The sequence below is a fragment of the Physella acuta genome, unplaced genomic scaffold (assembly GCF_028476545.2).
Source record: "Physella acuta isolate Inbredline_101_S28 unplaced genomic scaffold, ASM2847654v3 ptg001231l, whole genome shotgun sequence".
In the NCBI taxonomy this organism is placed as follows: domain Eukaryota; kingdom Metazoa; phylum Mollusca; class Gastropoda; family Physidae; genus Physella; species Physella acuta.
In genome coordinates this window covers 482,627-492,652 of record NW_026732747.1, presented here as the reverse complement: position 1 = coordinate 492,652, position 10,026 = coordinate 482,627, and the positions used below count along the sequence as shown (strand labels likewise).

Below are 10,026 nucleotides of genomic sequence, written 5' to 3'. Positions count from 1 at the left end.
ATGGGTTTTGTTAGTACGTTAGGATTGCCGGATACTTAGAAAAGGTTTGGTGTTTAACAGAGGACTGACGTCATTTCCTTCTTTAAAATATTGAGCTGAGGACACCTGGGATAGGTAGCATTAAACATTTAATACATTTTAATTTTTTTTTGTGATTCGCGAAAGATTACAGCTTTATTGTAAAAGAATAGATAAAAGAATATATATATATATATATATATATATATATATATATATATATATATATATATATATATATATATATATATATATATAGGTTAACTACAAAAATAATGAATGTAAAATAAAATGGTAGTATGGTTTCGTTCAATTTTTAAACAAGGAAACTAATTACTTTCTATGCCACTTTTAGCGATCTGTTTTAAAAAATTTTCTTATGTAAATTTTACAACAGTGAGCAATAATTAGATCTAATAGTATTTGTAAAACATACAATTGGAATTAAACAAAATTTCAGGAAAATATTAATGTAGCTTGTAAAAAAAATTAACATAAAATTGTCAGAGGTCATTTAGATTACACTCATCACTGCCTACCAATGTCTCAGCGATTCTAAAGTTGTGGAAAGGGGCTTTTATCATATTTTTAAACATTTGTAGAACAAAAAATGTAAGAGAATAAATATTTTTTTTTTTGCGTTCGAATCGCATATTCACTAGATGTAAACGCATTTGTAAAAAAAAAAGAACGAAAAAAAAAATTAAAAATACATTTAAATATTACGCCCAAATTTGTTACATTTTAAATTATTTTAAACATAGCTTTCCTTGTTCTTTCTGTTACTATGGAAAAACAATATATTTAATATATCTGAAAATTTCTGTAGACAGAGACATGGTGTTACCAAGATTACTTTCGATCCAGTTCACCGTTCGTGCAGATAAAGTAGAGTTCATCTATTTTAGGGACCTTAGCATTTGAGGGGATATTGTGGTCAGCACGATGCCCAACCGCTTTTACTTTTCCTAACGAAAGTACGTTCTACAGATTGAACCCGGAATCGAACTCGAGACTTTCAAGTTGGCAGTCTAGAGTCTAGAGCTTTACCTCTAAGCCACGCCATCTTACGAGTATAGTGACGTTGTATTGTTTTTTTCCAAGGGACTTGTATGATCTGTGTAGGGGACTGGTGAAAGCGATGCTAGGATCTGGTATAAGCTGAGTCAGCTCAATGACTAATTTCAAACTTTGAATGAAAAATCGACTACGAACAAGATTTTCAGCCCCCCTCTACGACAAACATCAACAACGAATCACGTGTGAGAATACCGCGGGTATGCCGAGAACGTATTTGAGCTGATTGAACTCATTGTCTACCGGAAGACACGGATTGCATCTTGACCCTTACTCGTACAAACTCTTGTCCCTGTTAATGATAACTGTTTAAGAACCACTGTAAAGGGATATAATCTGCTTATATTTTCCCCACCCACTCCCACTCGAGAGCCCTTATCTCACACCCACACACCGATGATTCCCCGGGGGCCACGGCTGTTTGAAACCCCCCTGCTTATATTCACCCACCCTCACCTACATGAGTACCCGCTTCTTACACTCTCACACCGATGACCCCTGGGGGTCATGCCTGCTTGAGACCCGCCTGTTTATATTCTCCTACCCCCACATACATGAGTACCCTTCATCTCACTCCTACACCGATGACCCCTCCCCCACCACCCCCCGGGGGGCCACGCCTGTTTGAGACCCACCTGTTTATATTCTCCCACCCACACCTACGTGTGTACGGCTCCGTGTCAACACGGATGTGGTACACGTCACGTGACTAGACACTTAGATGTGGGGGGGGGGGGGACGACGAGACGGATTTAGGCCAACAGGTAAAGTGGACCTCTATGTAGGTCATTCATGCTTTCCTGGGGGGTCTTGAGATGGTAGGGGGGGGGAATCGAACCAGCGAAACGAACAATGTTTGCTGACTATAGAAATACTCGTTAGCAAGCGTTACGACACTGTTTGTTTTACCTGAAACTTTAAACATACAAATCTGTGTATACCATATTTTAGATTATATTTATAATATGTTATTTCCATAGTTTTGATTTCTAGCTAGCATGTGTTACTTATTTGGATTCCTGTTGATGCTCTAATCTATGAATTAAAGTCAGCTAGTGGCGTCACAAGGGGGTGCTGGTTGGATCCAGAAGGGGGCACCAAAGAAAAGTAATGGAAATGGGCTTAATCCGAGTTTCTTTCAGTCATAATTTCTCCAAGGAAGGGGGTGGGGTAACTTGAAACTTCCGGTGGGGTCAATGGAATTTTTCAGATGGGTGGGGGGGGGGGGGGCAAGTGAAGGTATATTTCTATATAAATTATATATATATATTTTTCGATAGTCCCGGGGAGTGGGGGGTGGGGGTGATGAAAGCATGGTGGGGGCGATGTACGTGCTACGGGGATTGGGGGGGGGGGCGCAGAAATGTTATAACAATGTTTAATAGCAAAGCTATGTGGAAATCAACACGCAGTCAAATTATTTTTGTTACATGTTAGCGGGTGACCCTATCCCAGCCGCTGTGTGGCGTAGGGTCGTGGTAAGGGCAGAGTTTCTTTGAGCCATCTCTGTTGATAAGGAATTGAGAATTTTTAAGTCCCTTGGCGGTCGCGCACAAGCTTCGAATGAAATGTTGATTTGGATTTTTTCAAATGTGGTGTCACCCCAATCAACTTTGTTGGGCGGTGTATTTTGTTCTGATCAGTACATTCTTTGTCTGTGGCAGTTGCGATTAGTGTCACAGCCCCTCCTCCCAGTTTGCCTAATGTATTAGGCGTCAAATTGCACACACATAATATTATTAATTAATCCACCAATTACCAATTAATTGAACTGTCAAAAAACATTTTTCTTCCGGACCTTTTGCAATGTTTGCCTTGGTGTCACCCTGCTTAATAAAGTCATAAATAAAGATACATAAATGTCTTTATAGATGAAGTATGTCTTGCCGAGTTAAAAATCCTTTATAGCTGTTAATCAAGCTATTTCAGATTAATATATTCCACACTAATAAGGGAGACAACCAATACCTTTCATATAAAAATTTGTTAAATAGGAAGAAATTTAAAAAATTAAAATATAATAAATGCAAACATATTTTAGTTATTTTGTTAAAATGCACATTAGTTATTTTAAAGACATGTAGTCTAAATGTAATCCTTTAGTAAGTATAGCAATATTTATTAGATTGTAGTTTAAATAGAAAACTAATAGCTATATTTAAAAAGAATAGTTTTAAATATTTCACAAAACGTCAAAGTACTGTTTAAAATTTAGCACATAATGTTTCCCAAATATATTATTGCGTGTCTTAACATAAGTGACAATAAAAACTCAAGTACACCTTTTGGTGTTTCAAGTAAAGAAGGTCAACCAGAGCTCATTGTACCAGGGAGTAACCTGTTAAAAAAGAAAAATAGCCTCATGGAGGAAATAAAAGAAATTAAACTGCCAACACCTAAATATTCACTGAAACCAGTCGACTCCTCTGCTGGAAGAAACTTGGTGCTGAAAGTGGACTTGCCTGGAGTAAAGTCTGTAGCGGAGTGTGAACTTGACATATCTGAGGATGATGTGAAGCTGCTTGTCTCAGGGATGTATGAACTGAAAGTCAAACTGCCTTTAGCACCATAGAAGAGGATGATGCCAATGCCAAATTTAGCAAAAAGACCTCAGTGTTAACACTTAGCATGCCTGTAAGGACCTGAATACTGAAATTATAACTTTGAATTGGCTTTGGTTACATGTGTAAAAGTTAAAAAAAACAACTGACATCACTGATTTAACTCTTCGGTACAAAAAAAAAAAAAAAAAAAAAAAAAAAAAAAAAAAAAAAACTAGCGTGTCCTAGAGGTTGAAAGCTAGATTACCAATCTGAGAGGCTCGAGTTCAAATCCAGATTCAAATAAGTGAAACATCCCAGCTATGATGGGTACCCAACTTAGGTTGTGGATATGTCGAGGTCTCCAGAAAGAAATGAACTCTACTTCATCTGCCCGAACGGGAAATGATGATGTTAAAACAGTATCAATATCAAGACTCATCCACATAGTTTCCAACAAAGTGTGTTACAGTGTTCTCATAAGGGGATAAATAATCTCACAAAAAAAAAATAATAATAACAAATTCAGCTCTTGTTATAACCCCAAAACCCCTTCAACCCACTACACCGAAAATGAAAAACCCCTTTAATTTCGTCTTTTTGTTTTATTTATTTGAAAATAAATAAATAATCACACATTTGCATTTTCAGTTTTTAAAAATAAAATTATAATTAAGTGGCGTCCGTAAATGACGTCTCACTGGTAGGGGGAGGGGGGGGGGACCGTAATTTTGTGACGGTGTGTGATGGGGGGGGGGGGAGGGGGGGGGTTCTGAAGGTGTGGCGTCACACTTTTTCATTATAAAAATTAAATGTTAGAAAACGAATTATAGCCGTTGTTTCGCGTTTTAGATTACTGTTTTATTAAATTGTATTGGAAATTGATCAAATACTCTATATTGGCATATATTTCGATGTTTTAAGAAAAATTCAACTGCATTTTTGAGGGGTGGGGGGGGGGGTGTGGGGGTTGTAGGCTGAGGTGTGGTGTCTGACTTTTTGTGGAGGGGAGGGCAAGGTAAAAAACGTCAAAAAAAGCTTGACGTCATTTATTGACGTTTTGTATTATGTATAAGTAAACCATTTTAAATGAATAAAAGTTCATGTCAGAAAGAAGTATTACTAAATTTGTATCAGTCCTCACAAGCCGATGATGAAAACTCTAATACTAAAGCGAACATGGAAAGGCATATCGATGCTGTACATTACATGTCCGAGCCAAAATAATACATAAAGAAGTTTTAATAACAAGCTTTTAAGTAATAATGCACTAAAAAGGAGAAAATAAATGATTTTCTTTAAGTATATAATAATACACTACTATTTAAATAACTAAAAAGAAAAGCGTGGGTCTCTTCCTAAATATTAGTAAAGGTATCCAATAGATAAATTTATAGTAACCCACGCTTTCGTCTCATACAATTAAGTCAAATTTGATGGCATATTGCATTGCCATCCGGTCTTGACCCACGTGCCGAATTTCAGAGAAATTGGTCAGTTAGGAGTGCTAGAAATTTCGCTCGCCTGTTTCGATCTATGACGACGGAAACAAACATGACGAGCAAGCAAGTTAAATAAAAACTTGTAAAAATGGCCCTCCCAACTCTCCACAGAACATTGAATCACCATGTATGTAAATATTTGATATTTCAGGTTTAAAAAAAAATTTGAAGTTGTGTGTTATGTACAAGTAAACAACTTTAAATGAATAGAGGCACATACCAGGAAGAAAAATTACTTTTGTAAATCTATACCAGTCCTCGCAAGACGATGATGAAAACTGTAAAACCAAAGCAATATGGCACGGAAAACTATGCTGTAAATTATATGTCATTATAAAAAAATAGGGACGGAGTGGCCTAGCGGTAGAGAGCCAGACTGCTAACACGTAAGTCGAGTTCAAACCCGGTTTCAAGTCAGTAGACCGTCCGTGAGTCTACCCAGCTCTGATGTTAGGGTAGCTAAAGGCGGCGGGGCATAGTGCTGACCACAATATCCCTTTATATGCCGAGGTCACAGAAACAAGTTTGAAAAGGAACTTCAATTACTTACTTACTATAAAAAAAATCGTATATTACTTCATAATAAACAAAATATAAAAAATAATCTGGATTGAACAGATTAGATAAAACGGGTTTTCATTGTCTACCTTAGATATGCTTTTCTAAATCACTGGCACATTGACGACATTATGTGTGTTCATGAAACTACCCGATATGGTTTTTGAAACAACAGCTTGCTTATATTCCATTACATTGAGGGTATTCGTACAACTCATTTGTCATTCGGTTTGTTATAATCTTTATCAGGCACCATCATATGAGATCAAGACTTAATAAGTAAACAATACTTGTTTCTAAGCGATAGAGCAGCTGAAGTAGAGTGAGTCTGTTGTCGACAATTATTGTATACAAGAAAATGTATCGCTCCCTTCAGTTTTGATTAAACCCCCCTTCCCACACTTATTTGCTAAATTAGGCTTAACGCTAGGCGGACTAACGACTGAAGGAGTGGGAGGGTTGTGTTTGTGTGTGTGTGTGCGTGTGTGTGTGTGTGTAAGTGGATATGTGTGGTAGGGTGTCTGGGGGGTGGAGGGGTGGGGGGTGCAATCTTGCTTCCTATCGCAGCTTGTCAACAAACTCCATAAGGTCATAAAATGGGATACATCGGGATGCATTCAGGATAGATCTGGATATATACAGGATACACCTAACGCATGCCCCCCCCCCTCCCCCAACCCCACCCACAATAAACTTTGGAACTGAGTTTTTTTGTTGTTGTCATCCAATCCCCCAACACTTCACCTTGACCTTGCACCAATCATTCAAATGTTGTGTGTGTTTGTTTAGTGTGTAGGGAGTTACAGTTCTTGACTGCGTGTTTGGTTTGTTGTATCTCTACAATACGCGTGTGTCTATTTATAGATTTAGAGACATGGTTAAAGGCACGTTTTTTGTTTTGACTAAGATGATAAACACTTTGATTAAGAATAGAGGGTTCCGCTTGAAGTAAGACTTGTAATGCAGTTTACATTTTAATTGGAGTGTTGTACTTCTGTGAGAAGGTGTGTGGAATGTAGGTTATTTTTACTTAAAAAAATGGAATTAGACTTTTTGAATTTAGCGACACGTTTTAAGGGCAGTTGAACCCATGAACATCATAGCTTTTCTGACTTCATTTTAAAAAGAAATTATCATTATTTGCTTGTATGTTTGGGACGGAGTAGTCGAATGGTAGAGCATCCGACTATTAACCAGAAAGTCTTGAGTTTGAATCCGAGTTCAAGTCCGTATAAAACGTCACTGTATTCAGCTCTGATAGGCACCTGATTTACGTTAGGGAAAATAGAGGCGGCTGGGTATAGGGCTAGTAAGTAGGTCACCAAACAGTTCTACAGGTCAATAAAACCTGCATTAGCCATAGAACTGTTTATTGACCTACTTACCAGCCCTATAGTGCTGACTACACTATCCCTTCATATGCCGAGGTCACAGAAACTGGTGAACTCTACTTCATTTGCCTCATGGAAGGTGTGGGAAAATTGTATTGCAGATACAGATACATTTTACCTACGCACGTGATAAATTACCATGTTTTTACTTTCTCGTATACGAAGTATAGAGAAAGTCTTAAAATCGTGCAAAAATATAAAAATCGATATTTTTGCAAATCTCGACGTTTTACACCTCCCTGAGTTGGAAAAACATAGTTTTGCAACATTGTCCGTATGTCTGTGTGTGTGTTTGTATGTGTATATATATATGTGTGTGTGTGTGTTACTTGAGTACCGTTACAGCTAGGTTGATGAAATTTCATATACAAGTATAATATCGAAATCGTAGATTAATATAAACTTTTCAGCGATTTCCGATAATCGGAAGTGGAACTTTTTCTACTTTCAATTTTTCAAAAGCTTATAACTTGAGCACTATTTCAGATAGATAAATGAAATTTCACATGAAAGTAAAAGATCTAATTCACTACCATCCACTGTTGTTTGTATAAGGGGTCATCCATAAATGACGTCAGGCTTTTTTTGGACGATTTTTACCTCCCACCCTCCCCTCCGTCACACGTCGTCACAAAAAGCCAGACCACCCCCTAAAATGACGTCACATCTCAGCCTACAACCCAACCCCCCCCCCCTCAAAATTGCAGTTGAATGAATTTTAAACATCGATATTTTTTCAAAGTCTTGTCCGAAATATGTCAAAATAGAGTATTTTTTTTTTATCAATTCCTATTATAATTTATTAAAACTGTTTTCTAAAACGCTAAATAACGTCTAAAATTCGTTATCTAACATTTCTTATCTATAAAGCAAAAGTGTGACGTCGCACCATCTGAACCCCCCCCCCTCCCCCTCATCACACATCGTCACAAAATTACTGACCCCCCCTCCCACCTACGAGTGTGACGTCACTTATGGACGACCCCTAAGCAGTGTTTCTTCCAGACTTTTTTCTCCGGGGGTGCACTTGAAATTTTCTGTGGGGGTGGGCGGACAAAAATTTCCGGGGGGGGGGGGGGCGGGGGTTGGGTAGACTTTCTTCGCCCCCCCCCCCTTTCGAAGAGATGCCTGGAAGAAACTCAGCCCCAAAGAATATTTGAGAAAGTTTAGGGGAGATCACTCCCGGTTTATTGCTATTTCAAGACTCAGGTTATACTAAAGATATACTACGGACTCAAACATTAAAACTGCATTCTGGCTGGAAAGACGCTATTTCTCGCTACCATACCTCGCATTGTGGTAACTGGTACATTGTTTTTTTTTTTAAATTTACCTTATTTAAGTTCATGCTGTAAACAAAGTAATGTTGACAAAATAAAAACAATTTGAATAATTCTGTTTGATTTAAGCTATCTTTGCATTAGTTAGTGTATTGAAAACATCTTGTTATGTCCACTTTTGCATTTCTTCAAGATGGGAGAAGAAGAAACTGAACGATATGAAAAAATTGACTTTTTGGGCGAAGGACAGTTTGCTACTTGATAAATAAACAGATAAAATTGTAGCTGTAAAAAAGATTAAACTTGGCTCTCGAAATGAAGCTGCTGATGGCATTAACCGAACTGCTCTTAGAGAAATCAAATTGTTACAGGAACTCTCTCATGAAAATATTATAGGGCTCCTTGATGTTTTTGGTCATAAGTCAAATGTTAGTTTAGTGTTTGATTTTATGGAAACAGATCTTGAGGTTGTAATCAGAGACCCAAATATCATCATGACAGCTTCTCACATCAAGTCCTATGTTTTACAGACATTGTTAGGGTTAGAATATTTGCATAGCAACTGGGTCCTACATAGAGACATGAAGCCAAATAATTTACTTATTAATGAACAAGGTAATCTAAAGATAGGTGATTTTGGTTTAGCCAAATTTTATGGATCTCCAAGCAGACCATATTCTCACCAAGTGGTTACAAGGTGGTATAGATGTCCAGAGCTATTGTTTGGAGCAAGAGCTTATGGAGAAGGTGTTGATATTTGGGCTGTTGGTTGTATCATTGCAGAGCTACTTATTCGGCTGCCATTTTTACCTGGTGACACAGATTTGGATCAGTTGAACAAAATCTTTCAAGTTCTCGGGACACCAACAGAAGCTGATTGGCCAGACATGAAGTTTCTGCCTGACTATGTGACTTTCAAAGAGTTTCCCAAACAGCTAATGAAAGATATTTTCACTGCAGCTAGTGATGATCTGTTGGAGGTTCTCAACTCTATGCTCTCATTGAACCCCTCCAAGCGTTGCTCAGCTTCACAGGCTCTCCAGATGCCATATTTCAGCAACAAACCTGCGCCTACACCTGGTATCCAGTTACCTTTTCCAAAGTCCAATAAAATTCTGGACAAAGATAAAGAAGCCAAGAAAGTATCACTCAAGAGAAAACAAGATGGCAGTGATGCAGGTGGCTTGAAAAAGAGACTCATCTTTTGAGACAACTTGCAGCTATGTAACTATATCACTGTATAAAGACCATACCCTTGAGTCTCATTTCACTAGTTGACCACATCGCAATCTCACATGTTATATGCGTACTGTGTACTTTAATTAATGGAATAAATTGTAAACATATTAAAAAAAAAAAAAGTTATGTCCACTTTTATGCAGAACCTGCACCAAACTCTACAAAAGTATAAGCCTATCCCTCTGTTACAGTGGTATAAATAATTTATCACCATAATTTTTATGGCAAAAGTAAACATCAAGTAAATTAGTAAAAAAAAAAAAAAAAAAAAAATGTCCACTTTTATTACTGAAATGAGTAAATTTTAAATTAAATTTATGTGACTAATAGTTCATCTAATTAGATTTTTAAAAATTCGAAATGTCAGCTCAATCGGACATTGGAAAGTGAGTTAAATTAAGATTCCAAGATTAGCGGATTC

The 10,026-nt window shown here is 37.3% G+C and overlaps 1 pseudogene; it reads left to right on the top strand.

The window, feature by feature from the left end:
• Positions 1-8,559: 8,559 nt before the first annotated feature.
• On the top strand, positions 8,560-9,657 carry LOC131957281 (cyclin-dependent kinase 7-like; annotated as a pseudogene).
• Positions 9,658-10,026: the final 369 nt, after the last annotated feature.